Source organism: Pseudorca crassidens, chromosome 4 (assembly GCF_039906515.1).
Source record: "Pseudorca crassidens isolate mPseCra1 chromosome 4, mPseCra1.hap1, whole genome shotgun sequence".
In the NCBI taxonomy this organism is placed as follows: domain Eukaryota; kingdom Metazoa; phylum Chordata; class Mammalia; order Artiodactyla; family Delphinidae; genus Pseudorca; species Pseudorca crassidens.
The window spans coordinates 42,527,857-42,547,830 of NC_090299.1; the positions used below are offsets into that span (position 1 = coordinate 42,527,857).

At 39.3% G+C, this 19,974-nt stretch overlaps 1 protein-coding gene and 1 pseudogene across 2 annotated transcripts in view; one reads left to right on the top strand and one right to left on the bottom strand.

Annotated features, from left to right (window-relative positions):
* The window catches only part of C1QTNF7 (C1q and TNF related 7), a 138,727-nt gene that overhangs the window by 13,722 nt on the left and 105,031 nt on the right, over positions 1–19,974 (top strand). The window lies entirely within an intron of this gene.
* On the bottom strand, positions 12,031–12,698 carry LOC137223122 (peroxiredoxin-1 pseudogene; annotated as a pseudogene).

The following is a 19,974-nucleotide window of genomic DNA, read 5'->3' on the forward strand; positions in this document are numbered from 1 at the left end:
TATCAGTGTGTATATTTTCTATTTCTTCCGGGTTCAGTCCCAGAAGGTTGTGCTTTTCTAAGAATTTGCCCATTTCTTCCAGGTGGTCCATTTTATTGGCATACAGTTGCCTGTAGTAATCTCTCATGATCCTTTGTAGTTCTGCAGTGTTGGTTGTTACTTCTCCTATTCATTTCTCATTCTATTGATTTGAGTCTACTCCCTTTTTTCTTGATGAATCTGGCTAATGGTTTATCAAGTTTGTTTATCTTCTCAAAGAACCAGCTTTTAGTTTTATTGATCTTTGCTATTGTTTCCTTCATTTTTTTTTCATTTATTTCTGATCTGATCTTTATGATTTCCTTCCTTCTGCTAATTTTGGGGTTTTTTTGTTCTTCTTTCTCAAATTGCTTTAGGTGTAAGGTTAGGTTGTTTATTTGAGATGTTTCTTGTTTCTTGAGGTAGCATTGTATTGCTATAAAATTCCCTCTTACAACTGCTTTTGCCACATCCCATAGGTTTGGGATCATCGTGTTTTCGTTGTCATTTGTTTCTAGTTATTTTTTGATTTTCTCTTTGATTTCTTCAGTGATCTCTTGGTTATTAAGTAGCGTATTGTTTAGCCTCCATGTGGTTTGTATTTTTTACAGTATTTTTTCCTGTAATTGATATCTAGTCTCAGAGCGTTGTGGTCGGAAAAGATACTTGATACGATTTCAATTTCTAAAACTTACCAAGGTTTCATTTGTGACCCAAGATAAGATCTATCCTGGAGCATGTTCCATGAGCACTTGAGAAGAAGGTGTATTCTGTTGTGTTTGGATGGAATGTCCTATAAATATCAATTAAGTTCACCTTGTTTAATGTATCATTTAAAGGTTGTGTTTCCTTATTTATTTTCATTTTGGATGATCTGTCCATTGCTGTTAGTGGGGTGTTAAAGTCCCCTACTATAATTGTGTTACTGTCGATTTCCTCTTTTATGGCTGTTAGCATTTGCCTTATGTTTTGAGGTGTTCCTATGTTGGGTGCATAAATATTTACAATTGTTATATCTTCCTCTTGGTTTGATCCCTTGATCATTAGATAATGTCCTTCTTTGTCTTTTAAGTCTTTATTTTAAAGTCTATTTTGTCTGATATGAGAATTGCACTCCAGTTCTCTTTTGATTTCCATTTGCATGAATATCTTTTTCCATCCCCTCTCTTTCAGTCTTTATGTGTCCTTAGGTCTGAAGTGGGTCTCTTGTAGACAGCATATGTACAGGTCTTGTTTTTGTGTCCATTAAGCCAGTCTATGTCTTTTCGTTGGATCATTTCATCCATTTACATTTAAGGTAATTATCAATATGTATGTTCCTATTACCATTTTCTTAATTGTTATGGGTTTGTTTTTGTAGGTCCTTTTCTTCTCCTGTGTTTCCCATTTAGAGAAGGTCCTTTAGCATTCGTTGTAGAGCTGGTTTGGTAGTGCTGAATTCTCTTAGCTTTTGTTTGTAAAGGTTTTTTTTTTTTTTTTTCATTTTAACATCTTTATTGGAGTATAATTGCTTTACAATGGTATGTTAGTTTCAGCTTCACAACAAAATGAATCAGTTATATATATACATATGTTCCCATATCTCTTCCCACTTGCATCTCCCTCCCTCTCACTCTCCCTATCCCACCCCTCCAAGAGGTCACAAAGCACCAAGCTGATCTCCCTGTGCTATGTGGCTGCTTCCCACTAGCTATCTACCTTACGTTTGGTAGTGTATATATGTCCATGCCTCTCTCTCGCTTTGTCACAGTTTACCCTTCCCCCTCCCCATAGCCTCAAGTCCATTCTCTAGTAAGTCTGAGTCTTTATTCCTGTTTCACCCCTAGGTTTTTCATGACATTGTTTTTTCTTAAATTCCATATATATGTGTTAGCATACGGTATTTGTCTCTCTCTTTCTGACTTACTTCACTCGGTATGACAGACTCTAGGTCTATCCACCTCATTACAAATAGCTCAATTTTGTTTCTTTTTATGGCTGAGTAATATTCCATTGTATATATGTGCCACATCTTCTTTATCCATTCATCTGATGATGGACACTTAGGTCGTTTCCATCTCTGGGCTGGGTCATATGGTAGTTCTATTTGTAGTTTTTTAAGGAACTTCCATACTGTTCTCCATAGTGGCTGTATCAATTTACATTCCCACCAACAGTGTAAGAGGGTTCCCTTTTCTCCACACCTTCTCCAACATTTATTGTTTCTAGATTTTTTGATGATGGCCATTCTGACTGGTGTGAGATGATATCTCATTGTAGTTTTGATTTGCATTTCTCTAATAATTAGTGATGTTGAGCATTCTTTCATGTGTTTGTTGGCAGCTGTATATCTTCTTTGGAGAAATGTCTATTTAGGTCTTCTGCCCATTTTTGGATTGGGTTGTTTGTTTTTTGTTATTAAGCTGCATGTGCTGCTTATAAATTTTGGAGATTAATCCTTGTCAGTTGCTTCATTTGCAAATATTTTCTCCCATTCTGAGGGTTGTCTTTTGGTCTGTAAAGGTTTTAATTTCTCCGTTGAATCTGAATAGGATCCTTCCCGGGTAGAGTAATCTTGGTTGTAGGTTTTTCCCTTTCATCACTTTAAATATGTCCTGCCACTCCCTTCTGGCTTGCAGAGTTTCTGCTGAAAGATCAGCTCTTAACCTTATGGGGATTCCCTTGCGTGTTATTTGTTGTTTTTCCCTTGCTGCTTTTAATATTTTTTCTTTGTATTTAATTTTGGTAGTTTGATTTATTTGTGTCTTCGCATGTTTCTCCTTGGATTTATCTTGTATGGGACTCTCTGTTCTTCCTAGACTTGATTAAGTATTTCCTTTCCCATATTAGGGAAGTTTTCAACTATAATCCTTCAAATATTTTCTCAGTCCCTTTCTTTTTCTCTTCTTCTTCTGAGACCCCTATAATTTGAATGTTGGTGCATTTAATGTTGTCCCAGAAGTCTCTGAAACTGTCCTCTATTCTTTTCATTCTTTTTTCTTTATTCTGTTCTGCAATAGTTATTTCCACTATTTTATTTTCCAGGTCATTTATCCGTTCTTCTCCCTCAGTTATTCTGCTCTTGGTTCCTTCTAGAGAATTTTTAATTTCTTTTATTGTGTTGTTCATCATTGTTTGTTTGCTCTTTAGTTCTTTTAGGTCCTTGTTAAACGTTTCTTGTATATTCTCCTTTTTAGTTCCAGGATTTTGGATCACCTTTACTATCATTACTCTGAATTTTTTTCAGGTAGAGTGCCTGTTTTCTCTTCATTTGTTTTGTCTGGTGGGTTTTCACCTTGCTCCTTCATCTGCTGTGTGTTTCTCTGTCTTCTCATTCTGCTTAACTTATAGTGTTTGGGGTCTCCTTTTCACAGGCTTCAGGTTTTAGTTCCCATTGTTTTTTGTGTCTTCCCCCAGTGGGTATGGTTGATTCAGTGTGTTGTTTAGGCTTCCTGGTGGAGGGGACTGGTGCCTGTGCTCTGGTGGATGAGGCTGGATCTTGTCTTCTGGTGGGCAGGGCAGCATCTGGTGTTGTTTTTTGTGGTGTCTGTGACCTTATTATGATTTTAGACAGCCTCTCTGCTAATGGGTGGGTTTGTGTTTCTTTCTAGCAGGACAGGAACACAATCTCTTCCTCTTCTTATAAGGACACACATCCTGTTGGATCAGGGCCCCACCCTCATGACCTCATTTAACCTTAATTACCTCCTTAAAGGTCCTACCTCCAAATATAATCACATTGAGGATTGGGGCTTCGATTTCTGCATTTGGGGGGTGGGGATACAATTATGTCCTTCTCACCCAACATCTTCTACAGATAATCAGCCTCTCCTGTATTTTTCTCTTTTCCACCCTTACCCTTAGACTTCTTCCCATCCAGCCCATGCCATTCAGCCATTTCCCTCTTCCTACCCTATTCTTTGTGTCCTTCAGTTCATTATTCTACACAGCTTCTCTTTTCTCACTTTCTGTAAGCTCCTCTTCATGCATTCTCCTCCTATTTCTCTCTTCCTCTACTTTCTCAGCCTTTCTCTTTTCATCCCAACCATCACCTTCTCCAAAGTCCTCTCCCCTCTCTTCATTTTCCTCTTGTCCTCTTCTCCACAACAACCCCTGAAGTCTAAATTCTATTTTTTGTTTGTTCATCTTTACACTTCATACCCTGTAGCATGTACACTCCAATAACTGGAGTGCCCCAAGCAGTGCCTGGTACATAGTACACCTCATAAGTGTCAGAATGTCCCTTTTACACAGGATTTGAGGCAAGTTAAAAGAAATGTGCAAAATGAAGCAGTTTAAGTGGAAGTTAAAAAGTCAAAGCCCCGAGGCAAAAGGGAAGCAAAATATGTGAACCACAAGACCCAATTTGGTTACTGTGATTGAGCGTGAAATTTCACGTCCTGGCAACCAAATGCAGAGTCCTTTCAGATTTAAAGTGACCCATGTATTCTCTGGTGTGCTGGGGTAAAGTACTGGAGGAGAAGAAATGAATTCCTTTCCTCTTGCCCTGACCCAGGCAACTGTTTTCTCTATATCTCAGCTTTCTTTTCAACAGTTCGTTAATCTCTCACTGGCTTTCCAGTGCTGTATTGTGTTAAAAGCTCACTCAAATCCTATTTAGAATATTGTTTTATGTAGTAAAGAATGCAAATCTTATAATGAAGGCAATTTGTAGTTGAAGGCATTGCTAGGAGGTGGCTAAAGGAAATCCACAGTATTGTCAGTGTCGTGTCAAATCCAGAACTCACAAAGCAGAGCCAGCAATATTATATTTGTAGACAATCAACTAGAATGTATAAATTATTACTGGCAGATGATTATAATTCCAAATCCCTAACACAAATAAAAGGAAACCCAGAGCATCTTGATAAGAAAGTTTTTGTTTTTGTTTTGTTCCAGGAAGTCAGTAGAACAGCAGTTGTATGTGTTTATATTAGTCTCAAGATACTTAATTTGCTGACCTTAGTATTTCAGAAAAAAAATTGTATGTATTATATTTGTGGGAATAAAAAATAATGGTTTGAGATTTTTATCAAATATGGAGAGTAGTTATGTATGGAAAAAAGTTTACTGAATGTGGGTTCAAGCAACAGCTGTGAAGTTCATGGGAGAAAAATATCAGATAAAGGGAAGAAGGAAGGGAGGAAGGGAGGGGAGAAGGAAGGAGGAAGGAAATATTTCTCTGAATCTTTTTCTACTTTCCCCTACAGATACTCAGTTTCCTCATCTTCCCTTACATTGTACTATTTCCTCTTTTCTGTCACTGTCACCTTCCCTCTGAAGCCTGAAGAGAAACCTGTATCTCCATCTCAGACTACTCCCTCTCCATGAAAACCTAGTCCTTTATTTTCAACACTTTCTCCTGAACATAGAAATGTAACCATCATCACAGATTTTCTGTATTGTTACTGACTCAGCCATTATCCCAAAATATGCCTAAGGCTATCACTGTTACACTAGACTCTGGACACCACATGCCAATAGGTCCATTGTCAAGCTAAAGTAGAGGTAGCTTGTGTGACCAGAGGATGAGAAGTATTAAAACCAAAGCACACAAACAAGGATTGCAAGGTCCTCCCCTGGAGATGGGAAAACTAATGGGAGATGCGAGTATGATTTCAGGTATTTGAATATCTCCTTCAAGTAGGACTTTGGAAGCAATTCTCCAAGATTTGGCATCAATTACTTAGGATTCTAATACAGAGAGGATTTGACCCGAGTTAAAAATCACAGTTTTGTCATTTTTCTAGGCTTGTGTCCTTGGGGAACTAACTCTGCCCACCTCCATTTCTTTGATGTAAAAAAATGAGGATAATAATATCCATCTCATTGAGGTTGTTATGAGGATATACCATGGTGCTCAATCAGTCATAGCTAAGATTAATATTCCTGGTACTTCTGTTGAAATGCAATAGAGGAGAAAGCATTAGATACACAGAGTTATTGTTTGGATCATAAAGCATAAGATTTCCTTTCCTTCCTTCCTTTCCTCATTCTTTTCCCATCATATCCAGCCGTACCTTGAACCTGCATTCAGTAAGCTTTCTGGTTAACCACAAGTGGCAGATTTCCTTTAGCAACACTATAGCAAAAACTCTAACTATAAATTGCCTTAACTGCAACACTTGCCTCCTTTATTACAGAAAAACACACTCTAAGAACAGGATTTGAGGAAGACCCCAAAAGAAATTCAGAAGATGTGAAACAGAGCTTTACAATATTATATAAATAAAAGAGAAAGAGAGTCTTAGCTTTGGTTCTCAACCCTAGCTGCACCTTAATCATCAACAAGGGAGCTTTGAAAAAACCTAAAGCCCAGTTTGCACCCCAGACCATTACATCAGAATCCCTGATGCTGGGATCCAGGCGTAAATAATTTTTAAAGCCCCCCAGGTGATTCTAATATACAGCCAAGGTTGAGAACTGCTGTTTTAGAGAAAGTTACTAGCCAATAGTGTGGAAAGCTGCAGAGTTGAGGCTGGATGTGTACACACTGGTGTGAGCACATTGATAATGTTCTAAACTCTAGAGATACTTTTCAGGAGAGCTGTGGGAACAGAAATCAGGCTTGAAAGGAAGGAGTGAGTGGCTAGGAAGAGTCTACAGCAGGCGTAGCTTAATCCTTCAGCAAATATGGTGGACCCCAGAAGGGAAGAGTGAGGAAGACAGCATGAGGAGTTAGCAAAAGCAAAACAAGTTATTTCTAGAATATGGGAGACCTAAGCATATTTGAACCAAAGCTGAGTCTACCACATCTTGTACACTTCCAAATTAAATTTGGGGAAATAGTGAAAAACTGTTTGCACTGATCAAATAAATTTCATCTTGATGATTTCAGATACATCACAGGCTCTTGACCAATTATGCCGTCTGCTTTATGTCTAACCACTCCTTTCATTTTAACTGCCATTTGTTCCATTTTCTGCTGTGTGTCAAATATATCACTTGATGGCCGCTCTTAATCCTCACAAAATCCTGTAAAGTGGCTGCCTCCCATTTTACAGATGAGGAAACTTTTCAGATGAGGAAATTAGATTCAGAGAGGCCCCGTGGTTTGTCCAGAGTCAATAAGTGACAAAACCAAGATTCGAACTTGAGTCTCTATGACCCCAAAGCCCACAGTCTTTTTACCCTGCTCCCGTGCCTCCAGATAAAGCACAAATTCAATCCTTGGAGAGTTGCGTGCTTCCTTCGAAATCTGCAAAATGACAAAAACTATGCCGTGAAAGGTGGTGTCCTGGCTCCAGGACCTCTGGATGAAATGAATGAAAAAGTGAAAATATATCAGAGGCTGCAGAAGGGCTTGAGCAAGGTACAAAGCATTTCAGAGAGAGGTGGGCATGAGGCCTCTCATCATTGACACAGATGCGCAGGAAGATAGCGGAGGGGCAGCCAGAATTGAGGTTGCCCACAGCAGACAGTAACCTGAAAACGCTCCATGCGCAAGTGCAGCGGGGTTTGGACAGCAATGGTCATTCTCAACATCGTTCCTCTCTGCCATCTGCCCATGCCTTCCACCTTCCCTGGACTTATCATCCTTGCTGACTTCTGCCTGCCAAATCATCCAACTTGTGCCAGCTCATTTGGCCATCTTCTCTTGCTCAAACTGAATCTCCACGTCCCTTGATTACCCCTGAAAACTGATCAGTATCCATTTGCAAGCAATATTTTCCTCCTAGTACGTCCAGGTATATAGGGTCCAGAGGGCTGTTTGATTTCTGGGATATTAGCTTAGAGGAGAATGAAATTTAATAAAAAAGTATGAGTTCCAAATAGCTGCATCATCTGTGTCAAAGAGATGATTTCCATTTGGGCTGCCACCTGTAGATATTATTATCAGTTATCCCTTATACTCAGATTGGGGAGTGAGCAAAACATTATTTTTCCTTCCAATCAAAAGGCCTGGAAATTGCTGATGCAATGTCCACATGAAAGAGCCAGAGATATTTTGTGTTGCCTTTTTAAAACATATTTTAATATTATATTTTAAAAGAAACTGGCCAGCAAGTTCATTCCAGAACAAGTTTTAGACTCTTTGAGAATCAAGTTGGGTAAGAACATAACAGAGGCTGTTTAGTTTGAACAGAAAAATTGCCAACATGCCCATAAAAGGAAGAATAGGCTGAACATTTTCTTTTGGTTCTTATTTTCAGATTTTCTTCAAAAATTAGTCTAATAAAAATTCAAGAGAAGCCATGCAATACACCTATGAAATACAAACACTTCAGGTAGAGCTTGTATCTCAGACCAAAATCAGTCCAGGGAACATGTGGTAATTTGGACAAGATTCCTGTCTGTAATGTCCCAGATTGATTACAAGATTCATCAGAAGGAAAGCTGGGGCATTTGCTAAGTGCCAATTTTGTGTCTGGCATGTGCCTTACACATGCCAGACACCATAATGGATGAACATTATCTCATTCAGTCCTCCCAGTTACCCCTTCAGAATGGTATTAGTCCCATTTACCAAGAAAGAAAAAGAAGTAGAAAATGTGGCAAGTGTATGGATAAGATATGAGTTGAAGCATAGATTGAGACTACTATTTATCCAAACTGTGTTTGAATCAGTGAATGAATGAAACTTAGAAGGTAACAAAAAAGAAATATATTATATACTGAGTTGATAAGCCTTGTATTCATTTCAACACTTGGAAACTGGAAGCCAATGTTTTGTGTGAGTCTAAAGCTTCAGTCAAGGGACATCCCAATATTTGTGGATCTCCATGAAGAAGCACCACCATCTCCTCTTCCTCCACAGCAGTTTTTGTTGTCGGCTAGTTAAGTGAACTTAATCCTCATCACAATGCACTTTCCAACTAGGGAAAATGAGAATAAGAAGTCTTAAACATCAAAAGAGAGAAGTTGGACTGGGTCTTGAAAGGATACAGACCCACACACCCAGTGGAGAACAGAAAAAAAGATATACAGATGGAGTCCTTGGTGAAGGCCAAGTATCCCTGTTTGATCAGAGAAGAATGTTCCGGAAGGAAAGCAGTGAGATGAAAGCTAGATAAGGGTTGGAGAAGTTTCAAGCCATGAAGGACACAGAATACAAGAGAGGTAATTTTGACTTTATTTTCAAGGAACTGGGAACGCATCAAAGCTTTTTGAGTGAGGGAGACAAGAAGGAAACAGAGTTTTAGAAGGATTAAGCTGGCCATGGTTTGGAAGAGGGACTGGAAGTGGGGAGACCAGCTGGGGGACTTTCCTCAGAAGAATTCCATGACACTTAAGGCCATGGCTGTCGGGAGGCTGTGCATGCCATTTTGGCTGTGCTGTGTGCTGTTTGGATGAGACAGGCATCTTTAGGTTGTTTGTGCTCTGTCCAATGGGCTCCCATGGAATGGCCTAATTCCTGTGGCCTTTGATGTGGAAATGTCATCCTGACAGTGAGCGAATTCCAGGAACTCTTCCAGCAGAGAACACCTACTAAAGAAGGGGGCCCCCACCACCAGGATGTTGACCTCAGGAAGCAAGGAGATGGTGATGAGAAGCAAGCTGCTTGGGGAAAAAAATGTGCTTGACTCTTAGAGAATTGTTTCCAATGCCCTAGAATACAAATTTAAACTACGGCCTCAAAGCAGGAATGGCAGAACATGAAGGGCTCACTTGAACTTCACACTTAAAGAACAATTTTCCATGGAGACATTGTTGCCTCACCCCACCCCTGCTCTGCACCGCTGGATCCTCGCTTTTATCAGAGCAACCTCCAGAGTCCATTGCATTAGGAACATCCTAACCAGACCTTGCTTTTCGTGGATAGTGGGTCTGTGCATAATTCAAGAAAACGGTGTAGGAGAAGAGGCTGGAGAAATAAGATTGCATCTCAGCTCACTTAGACATCTCATCTTGGGCAAATTCCTTCAGCTGCAGAATAGTCATAAAAGCATGAGGATGAGATGAAATAATATACATTACAGCATTATATTCAAAGTAAGGGGCTGACTACAGAGGTCAGCATGATCATAAATCAATGCCTCCAGAGCCAGGCAGGAAATGGAAATGAATGCAATGGGCTGAGTGAAGACCTGAAAACCAGAGCTTCCATGCTCTGGTACCAGTTTCTCGGACACCCTCAATTTACTTCCCAATGTTTAAATAATAGCAACTAATTCAGATCACCTATAAAACCCCAAACAAAGCAGTGGATCAAATTCAGCTGTCAGTTTGCAGACATGGACTGGCTGCTTGAAAACTGTTACACTCAAACCCCAGTTCTGCCACTTTCTAGCTGTGTGTGTTAGACACGTCTCACACCTTCTCTGAAGCTTATTTTTCTCATCAAAGAAATGTGGATAAGAAGGGCAATGTAGAGAGCAGTGCTAGAGATTAACTGAGATCAGGTGCCGGGAGCTCAGCAATCTGGAGGTTGGAGCTGGGGGATGGAAGCCCCGTGCTCTGCCAGATATTAACCCTTTAGTTACTGGTCTGCAGAGAAATCTGCTGGGTGGGAGATTGGCACAACAGCTTTCACCAAAGTCCTTCATACATTTTTCAGTCTTCTTAATGCTCAGTAAGTGTCAACAGTTATTTTTATTAACTGAAGTATAGCTGATTTACAATGTTGTGTTAGTTTCTGGTATATAGCAGTTATACATATATATTTTTTTCAGATTCTTTTCCAACATAGGTTATCACAAGATATTGAATATAGTCCCCTGTGCTATACAGTAGGTTCTTCTTGTTTATCTATTTTATATATAGTAGTGTGTATATGTTAATCCCAAACTCCTAGTTATCCATCCCACACTTTCCTCTTTATTTTTTTTTTTCGGCTAGACAAGATTTTATTGGGTACAAGATGATCATTTTTGATAAAGAATTATAGTAGAGATCTTAAATGAAGATAACAAGGTTCAAAGAAGTTTGGTCAAAAGACCAAAGCAGATCCAGACTTGCCACCTGCCTTGGAATATGGGATTATTACCTGTTACCATTTCTCTGCAGTGCTTCAAGATGCTATTACTTGTTACAGGGCTTAAGAAGCAACTATCCCCTAAATAACAGTACCTGCCTCAGAGGGTTATTATGGAGACTGAATAAATACGAAATAGTGTCTGGCATATAATAAGCTATTATTGAAGGCCCCGGGAATCCTACACTGCCGCTCATAGTTCTTGCTTGTCTGAATACTGGAGGGGTAGGTAGGCTGGGGTAGCCATGTCTGGAAGGTGTCTAGAAGGGCACCACATGATACACAGAAGGATTCTCAGTCCTGAATCTGCCCTAGCCTCAAGAACCCAGGAGGAATCCACCTTTGCCCCACTGACAGCCCTCCCTCAGGACAATGATATGAGGACAAGAAAGAACTACCCTTAAATCAAGGATAGAAACCCAGGGAAGCCACGAGGTGCTCAGCACTGTGCTTTTGACACAGAAAGCCCTACCCTATGAACACCAGCGCTTGTGTTTGTCTCCCCCTCCTGCTTTTAGTTCCAAAGCTACTGAAGCCTCTAACTCTGATCTTTTACAGAACGAGTACCAGGCATTTATCAGAAGAGGCCAAGCCTCAGGTTTTCATACAGCCCTCCCAGTAGTGTAAAAGTAAATGTCAGTAATCTCATTGGGCTCTTAACCTGCAACCCAGCCTGTGCATAAATTGCAGTGCCTTGGCCAATACTATAGTAGGTCTTGCTCTTCTCCAGATATGGTGAAATGAAACACCTTGCTTCAGGTCCATTCCCTGTATCTACTTGCATTTCCCCTCAATATAATTTCCTGATTCTGAGGCAGCTCTCACACCTCATTTTCCCCTAAAGAGGGAAAGCAAAGAGTAAATTCCTCTTACACTCAAAGGCTAATGCCCCCCTAAAATGAAGAATCAACAAGGTCTCAGCTCAAGTTTAATAAAACTACAAAAGACCAAAAGTGATACCCTACAACTATACACATCAGTTTGCCTGCCCCATAATACAGCTCAGGCCATTCCCTCCAGAGGAAGAAAGGCTGGCCTCCCCAGCCCCTGCAGGAAAGGCCTGTCCTGTCCCACACCACATCTGGGCCGAGTGTAAGGTCTGTGTTTTAAGCATGACAACAGTACAAAAGACAATAGTTTTGTTCTCATGGCCATCTACTGCAGCCTGGCCCTAAAATGGCCCAGTGCTCACTTCTGCTTAGAGAAATATTCTTTGCTCTTCTGGACATCAGGCTTGATGGTATCACTGCCAGGCTTGCAGCCAGCTGGGCATACTTCCCCATGTTTGTCAGTAAACTAGAAGGCCTGAATTAGTCTCAGTGTCCCATCCATAGAACTGCCAACAGGAAGGTCATTTATGGTAATCTGTCGAAGGATACCTCTTATCATCAATAATAAAAAGGCATGAATGAGATGCCTTCATTGGCCTTTAAGACCCCATAGTCCTGAGCAATGATGTGCTTGGGGTCTGATATCAAGGGAATGTTCATGGGTCCCAGTCCTCCTTGTTTCTTGGGTGTGTTGATCCATGCCAGGTGACAGAAGTAAGAATCTACAGAAGCACCAATCACTTGGCAGTTGAGTTTCTTAAATTCTTCTGACCTATCACTGAAAGCAATGATCTCCATGGGGCACACAAAGGTGGAGTCAAGAGGGTAAAGGAAGAACACAACATATTTTCCTTTGTAGTCAGATAGGCTGATATCTTTGAACTGACCATCTGGCATTACAGCAGTTGCTTTAAACGGGGAGCACGGCGCCCAATTTTGGCATTTCCTGAAGACATATTGCTATCAGCAGTTCTCACAGACAAACCACAGAGGACAGTCAGGAAGGAGACATGCCCCCTTTCCTCTCTGGTAACCATAAAGTTGTTTTCTGTGTCTGTGAGTCTGTTTCTGTTTTGTAAATAAGTTCATTTGTATCAGTTTTTTAGATTCCACATATAAGTTATATCATAAGATGTTTGTCTTTCTCTGTCGGACTTACCTCACTTAGTATGATAATCTCTAGTTCCATCCATGTTGCTGCAAATGGCATTATTTCATTCTTTTTTATGGCTGTGGTATATATATATATATATATATATATATATATATATATATATATATGTATATATATATATATACCACAACTTCCTTATCCATGCATCTGTTGATGGACACTTAGGTTGCTCTCATGTCTTGGCTATTGTAAATAGTGCTGCAATGAACATTGGGGTACATGTATCTTTTCAAATTAGAGTTTTGGTCTTTTCACAACAGTTATTTTTAAGGCTCGTTAAGGTTCACTGCTACTCCCCATCCAGATTTTCATGTCACTTGAAACTGTGCTCTATGTTAAGGGAGATTAAATAGGAGGAAAACACAGGCCCTAACTATTAGAGGACAGACTATATTTAAATAACTCATCACAGAAAAAGACAATGTCACTAGACTTGGGCTGTCCCAGACCCCTGACTTGGCTGGGTTTGGCCTCCTCCATCAAGGTCTGGCAGGTGTAATATCATGGTCTGGCTCACTGAAAAGCTTCAAGCACTCTACTTGGACAGCCAGCTATCCTCTGAATAATCAGGGCTTTGGGATTGGGGTGGGTGACTAGGCATTTGAGAGTTGGGTTCTGTGAGCAAAAGGACTCCATCAGTGTTTTAAGAACACATATAGTCAATTCTTGCTGTTCACAGTAGCTATGTCCTATTTAAGGTCATTCCAAAGGCTGAATTAGCAAATTCATTTCTCCTAGGGAAAATACAAAGTTAGGTTCCTGGAAGTTTCTGGTCACAGCATTTTCAGCAATTGACCTACACATACCCTGTGTTACATGTGTTTCTGTTTAAAGACACTTTAATACATATTGTTGATTCATTAGCATTGAATGCAGGCAACAGAAATGTAACTCATGGCTGAATGATGCTTATCTAACACACATATTTTCTCCATAAAGCACATCACAGCCTTCTTGTGCACTTAGGAACACTAGACAGCACTTCTCCGCTTGGGGGCCAATTTAAACAGCAAAATCACCAACAAAAACCAAAAAGTGCAAAAAACATGACAGTACATAGACTGTGAAAAGGATACTTGTTTATAGTACGAAAGCTGAAAGAAGAAAGTAAACCATAGCCTTGGTGGACCTCAGCTGGGAACATGCATGTCAGGTGACTCATATTTTTGCAGTTCTGTGCATATCTGCAAATGACCAGGAAAGCACTATGAGTATTGATTTGGGGTTTGCAAATAAATTTCAGCAAGTAGGCAAATTTGCAAAAACAGAATTCACAAATAATGAGTATTGACTGTATCTAAAATTTATTCACACACTTAACATTTGCATTTAAACTCAGCCTGGTAGGACTCTGGTCAGTTTCTATCAACTCAATTTATTTTTAAAATGTGTAAGTATTAACTAGCACAGAGGACATCATGGATGTTGAAAAAGATAAAATGTTGCATTGTAGAATTGTTTTTTTTTTCCTTGAAAGGACACAGACAACAACTGGAATTATCCCTGGGACATCTTACCAAGATACTACATCAGCTATTTGCATATTTTAGCAAGAAATTTATAAAAAAAAACTTCCTCCTATTAAGGCAGACTCTCTTCCTGGGACTTCTACTAATTGATCCTAGATCTGTCCTTGAGAATTACCCAGAACAGGGTCAAGCCTCCTTCCACACAGTGGTCTCTCAAATGTCTGAAGATGCTACCGGTTCCCTCTTTCAAGTTGGCAATTTTCCATATTCGAAATCCCCATTCCTCATAATTACTCTAATTTCACCATCTTTGTTGCTTTCTTGGAACATTGTTTCTAATCTATCAGAAATTAACTGCCATGTCCTGCTTAGGCTCTAGAATGAAATGAGTAGCCTCAAATTCTGCTGGTTAAGGTATCAATAAACAATTTTACTGAGGAGTACCTTGGCAATATATGTGACACTCTTTAAAATAAGCACATCCTTCCATGTCTTAAAGTTTATACTAAGGAAATTATTATGAACATGTGCTATAATTTAGTTACAGGGAATTCCCTGGCAGTCCAATGGTTAGGACTCTATGCTTTCATTGCCAACGACTCAGGTTCAATTCCTGGTTGGGGAAGTAAGATCCCGCAAGCCGCGTGGCACGGCCAAAATTAAAAACCCACACAAAAAAATAAACAAATAAAATTTAGTTTAGATGTTCATTACAGGGATCTTTATTATCCCAACATGTGGAAACACCCAAGAATAGAACAATATTAAAGAAATCATGGCACATCAATACAGCTATTAAAATGACAATGTGAACAAATCTACATTGACTTACATAGGTATTTATAAAATTGTAATAGAAAAGAAAATTATAAAAGAGTGGTTACAATCTGATTACATTTTATTAAAACATCCATCTATAAGAAAGGAAAACATTCCCAAGAGGTTAACAAAACTCTCGAAGTTTAGTTCAAAGTGTTTCCCTTCTTCTTTATCTATTTTTTTCTACAATAAGCTATTACCTTCATAATTTAAAAAACGCAATCCTGTTCAGTGTTTTAAAAGATTACAATTAAAACAACCCTTTGGTAGTTCCCTATTGTTTTCAGGAAAGAGTCCAAACAGCTGGCTTGGGACACAAGACTTCTTATGATCTTACCTCTTAGGTTCCATCACCTAACTGGCCTCACAAGTAATTTCCACTTTGGTCATAATGAACCATCTGAAATATCCCCCGTTTTTATCCTTGCTTTCCACCTCACACCTTCTGCTTGAGATATCCTCTAGGTTTAGAAACTGGTTTGGGGAGATTATCCAGAAATTACACAACTGGCAAAACCAGTCTTGGCTGCCTGACTCCGAAACCCATGCTGCCTCCCCAGGATCAGAATGAAAAACTGACACAGTCAACCTGATACTTTTCTAATTTATCTTGGTGCCATATTTAATCTTAGCATGGGCAAGTGAGTCACTTGAGCATTTACAAAGTTATCTGGAAGAGAAAGAAACCCCTGAAATACAGCCTGTTCCATTGACATATATACAGAAGGCCAAAATGATTTCAAAAATGTGTTTTTTCTTTTGGAGAGGAATGGTCCCGGGTATTTGGAGCAATATTTTAGCCAGAGAGTAAAGCCAAGTTCGCCAATCTATGTCCTGTGTGTCAGATTTCGCTAATCTGGCCCACTCTGACTTCTTCTCTTTCATTATAAGAAGTTAATATTGAATTTCAAAACCCACATGGCATAAATAAATTCCAGATGTCTTCCCAAATTCCTAAATCTCACATTAGAATAAGGAGAAACTTCACTGTATATGAGTAGAGGGTTACATTTTAATTCACTGAAAAGCCAAAAGGATCTCTGGGCAATTCTTCAGCCTTTATTTCACCAAGAAAACACATGAACTCTTTGGACTTTCTTAAGGAAATGAGTCCTCAAGATTCACAGCCCAGCTGTCTGACATATGTTCTGCTTTATTTCTCCCCTTAAGAGGTAAAATAACATCGTCATGAAATGCAGGGCCCTGGAGCCAGGCTACCTCAATTCCAATCCAACTGGGTGATTTGGGGCAAGTCACTTAAACTTTCTATTCCTCAGTTTTCTCATTTGGAAAATAGAGGAATAGAGAGGGATAATCATAGTACCTACCTCACAGGGTTGTTATGGAGATAAGTAACTTAATAATTTAAAGTATTCAGTACAGTGCCAGCCACACAGCAAAATGTTTGCACTCATTATTACCTAAGAGGTGTAAGTATGGAGAGCTGATGGAGCCCATCTTAATGGTTAGAAATTATTTTCCCTTCTTCTCCTCCAGATAAAAGGGCTTAATCCAAGGTTAAGGAGGCTCTCATCCTTCCGTGAGTGATTAATAATCTAACTTCAGATCCCAGACCTTTCCCCTCAGCCTGGTCCAGACCCAGACTTAGCTATCCGAGTCATCGTTCCTCAACCTTCTGCCTTAGCCATGCCATCCCACCAACTTTGCATCCAGGATAACTGCACTTACAAAAATGTAAAAGCTCTGTCCTTGGAGGATTTGTGGATGCAGTTTCACACCTCCAATTAATTATAGGAGATCATATATGTAAGACACCAAAGTACCGTAAGTGCTCAAAAAAATTATCATTTTCTTCCTTTTTTCCCCACCACCATTAATGTCTGATGCCTACGTTTGCAGAAACATTTAATTATAACCATGCAAGACCTTCAGTGATCATCTTTAACAGAGAATTTATAGTCCACATATCCTTTAGCATCTCAGTTTCACACCTCTAGACCATGCATCCGTGCTAGAAAGCAACTAGACAAACAGTGCTATTTCATACATGACGTGTATTTTCACCTCTCAATAACAATGAAAGCTTGTGTAATATTTTAGTACGTACAGATCCCTTTCACATACATCACCTTACTGTGATATCAACTCTTTAAGTAGGTACTGATGTTGTTGTTGTTGTTATCGTTATCCTCATAATTTTGCAGTATGGAAAACTAAAGCCTAGACCAATGAAAAGACTTGCCCCAAATCCTGCAACTGGTAAGTGATTCAGTGGGGATTTGAAGCTGGATTCTCTGCCCTGAAATTCTTTGCTTTTCTTCTAGCAAATTTCACTGCTGAAGTTCTAAGATTAAAGAATGCAAGCCTTAAAAGAAGGCTTATGAACTCCTTGCTTGCATCACTTTCCATTGGATGTCCTTTTTTATTTTAAGCTCTGATTTTTGTTTTCTCTTATGTTGCCATGGTTGGCAAAATCAAGCTCAGCACAGTCATTCAGCCAGCTTGGAGTTGTTTCTGTAGGCTATCATGATTGTGTATTGGATGACTGGTTTAAAAAAAAAAGACATGTTTAATTGGTGTTTTCTTTCAAGCAGCATTTTGTTATACTGCAGCCAAATAATGCCTCATTTAGAAAGAAAAATGAACTATTCCAGAAAGTTTGTTCAAAAAAGAGGCCAAATCTTTTGCAACCATGAAGTATTATACACAAATCTGAAAATAGTCCATATTGAGAACAGGGTGGGAAGGTGAAGTAGAGCTGTGCCAGTCAAGAATGTCTGACTTCATGTATTATAACAGAAACTCAACTTCAGTGTCCTGGCTAAATAGGGGCTTGTGGTTCTCACCTAAAAAGAAGTGAGTTTAGAGGTTTGCAGTTAAGGGTTGGCACAATGGCTCCACAAGGTCATCAGAGACCCAGGTTCCTTCTACCTTTCTGCTTTTCCATCTTGGTATATGACTCTTTAGCAGGATCACAAGATGTCGAGTCTACATCAGTGTCATAACTGTCTTCTGCATGAAGGCAAAATACAAAGAACAAAATCTGAACAGGTGACACCAGCTGTCTTTCCCATTTTGGAAGTTTCCCAGCAACATCTTCCATCAACCTCTGTTTACATATTATTGTCCCTACCGGGTGGATCACATGACCTTCAGTGACCACAGGGAGTCTGGGAAGATGGGTATTTACCAGGTGCCATTGCTGCCCCCAAACAGATGAAACCTCTGTTAGTAAGAAAGAATATCAAAATCGGCATTGAGAAGCAACTAACAGAGTCTGCCAAAAAGACTACCATTCACTGGGGTCCTGCAATGTGCTAGACACAAACTAGAACAATGCTAAAAAAGAAAGAACACTATCCTTGCATTAGAACTAAAGAAAATGATATCCAGAGAGATGTGAAATGTGAAATGCATTTTTCTCAGAAGATCTCCATGTGGATTTTTCTCATGTGACAATTCCTGGCACAGAATAGACACTCAAAAATGGTTTTAAATATTTCCCTTTTCTTTGTCTTCTCTTGCAAAGGAAATTAGAAATGCAGTACCAGCTTCCCCTTGGAGTGCCTTTATATCTGCATTGTCTAATTGATCTTGTTATGATCTAACTATAGCTACCGGTCTGGCCAGTGTGTCCATATCCCCAACCTCTGGCAAACACAGCACTGCTGACTTTGTTAGATCATGTCAAATTTTTCCTGCATGATATATTCTCTATTTTTGATTTTCTCTCCAGAGCTGTAATGATATTGTTTTCACTTGCAATGTCATCAGCTAAGACATAAGTAGCCTTTGGTTTGGTTTTTATCAGCATCTTCTTTTGCTTGGCACTTAGTAGGAGCTCAATGATATCCATTGAACAAATGAATCTCAGCTTCATCATTTACCAGGTGTGTGATCTTGGACAAGTTTCAGACCTACCATGATGAGAGAAAATAAATGCTTGTTTTAGAGATTTTTTATCATGCTGCAGCATTATAGCTGCAATAGCTGATGACTATAGCCTGCCACCAGTTAGTGAGGGAGGGAAATTCATGCAAAAGAGATGCTCAGCAGATAATGCCAAAGATATTTACTATAGAATAACATCCATGCTGTAACAAGACTCTTTTCTCTACCATTTGTTAAAATTAATAGACAATCCTGAATTATAATAGCCTCACATATAAAAAAATGCTAAAAAAATGACGCAGGAACTTCTCTAAATCCTACTCTGAGGTTTTTAGAGCATGTAGAGCACCACCATGGAAGGAAATGTTTTCCGAGCAAGCATCATTCTGTTGCATCAGTGGGCAAGTGCACGGGATGCCGATGATAAAAGAAAATACCCAGAATGCTTATCTCACTGACACAACTGCATTATAAATGCATTAAGTTTGAGTTATGGGAAACAATTAAACAAGCCCAGTACAGAGAGCAGAATGGGTAAAGAACCTCTCCTTTGTCAAAAATTGAATCTCTTGATTGTCAGTGAAAACCAAAGCTGGAGTAAATTTGGAAATCTGATATGTGATCGCCTGGAGGTTTATCCCTACTAAAATGTAAATTCACACCAGTGTTGAATGGGGTTTCCATCTTGCTTGACACACTTACGTATCAGACCTCTCTTCATAAAACATCCAGTGAAACTGGAATTTTGGAAGCAATAAGAAGGTGTTTGGCACCATATACAACTTCATACATAGGGTATGATTCATAACCTAGTGTCTTTTCAAGGCATTTGTTAGATAGCAAAAGGTAGCTCTCAAGAGATTTCTTTTTGTCAGACAGCATAAACAACTGGAAATATATTTGTGTACTTAAGAATCA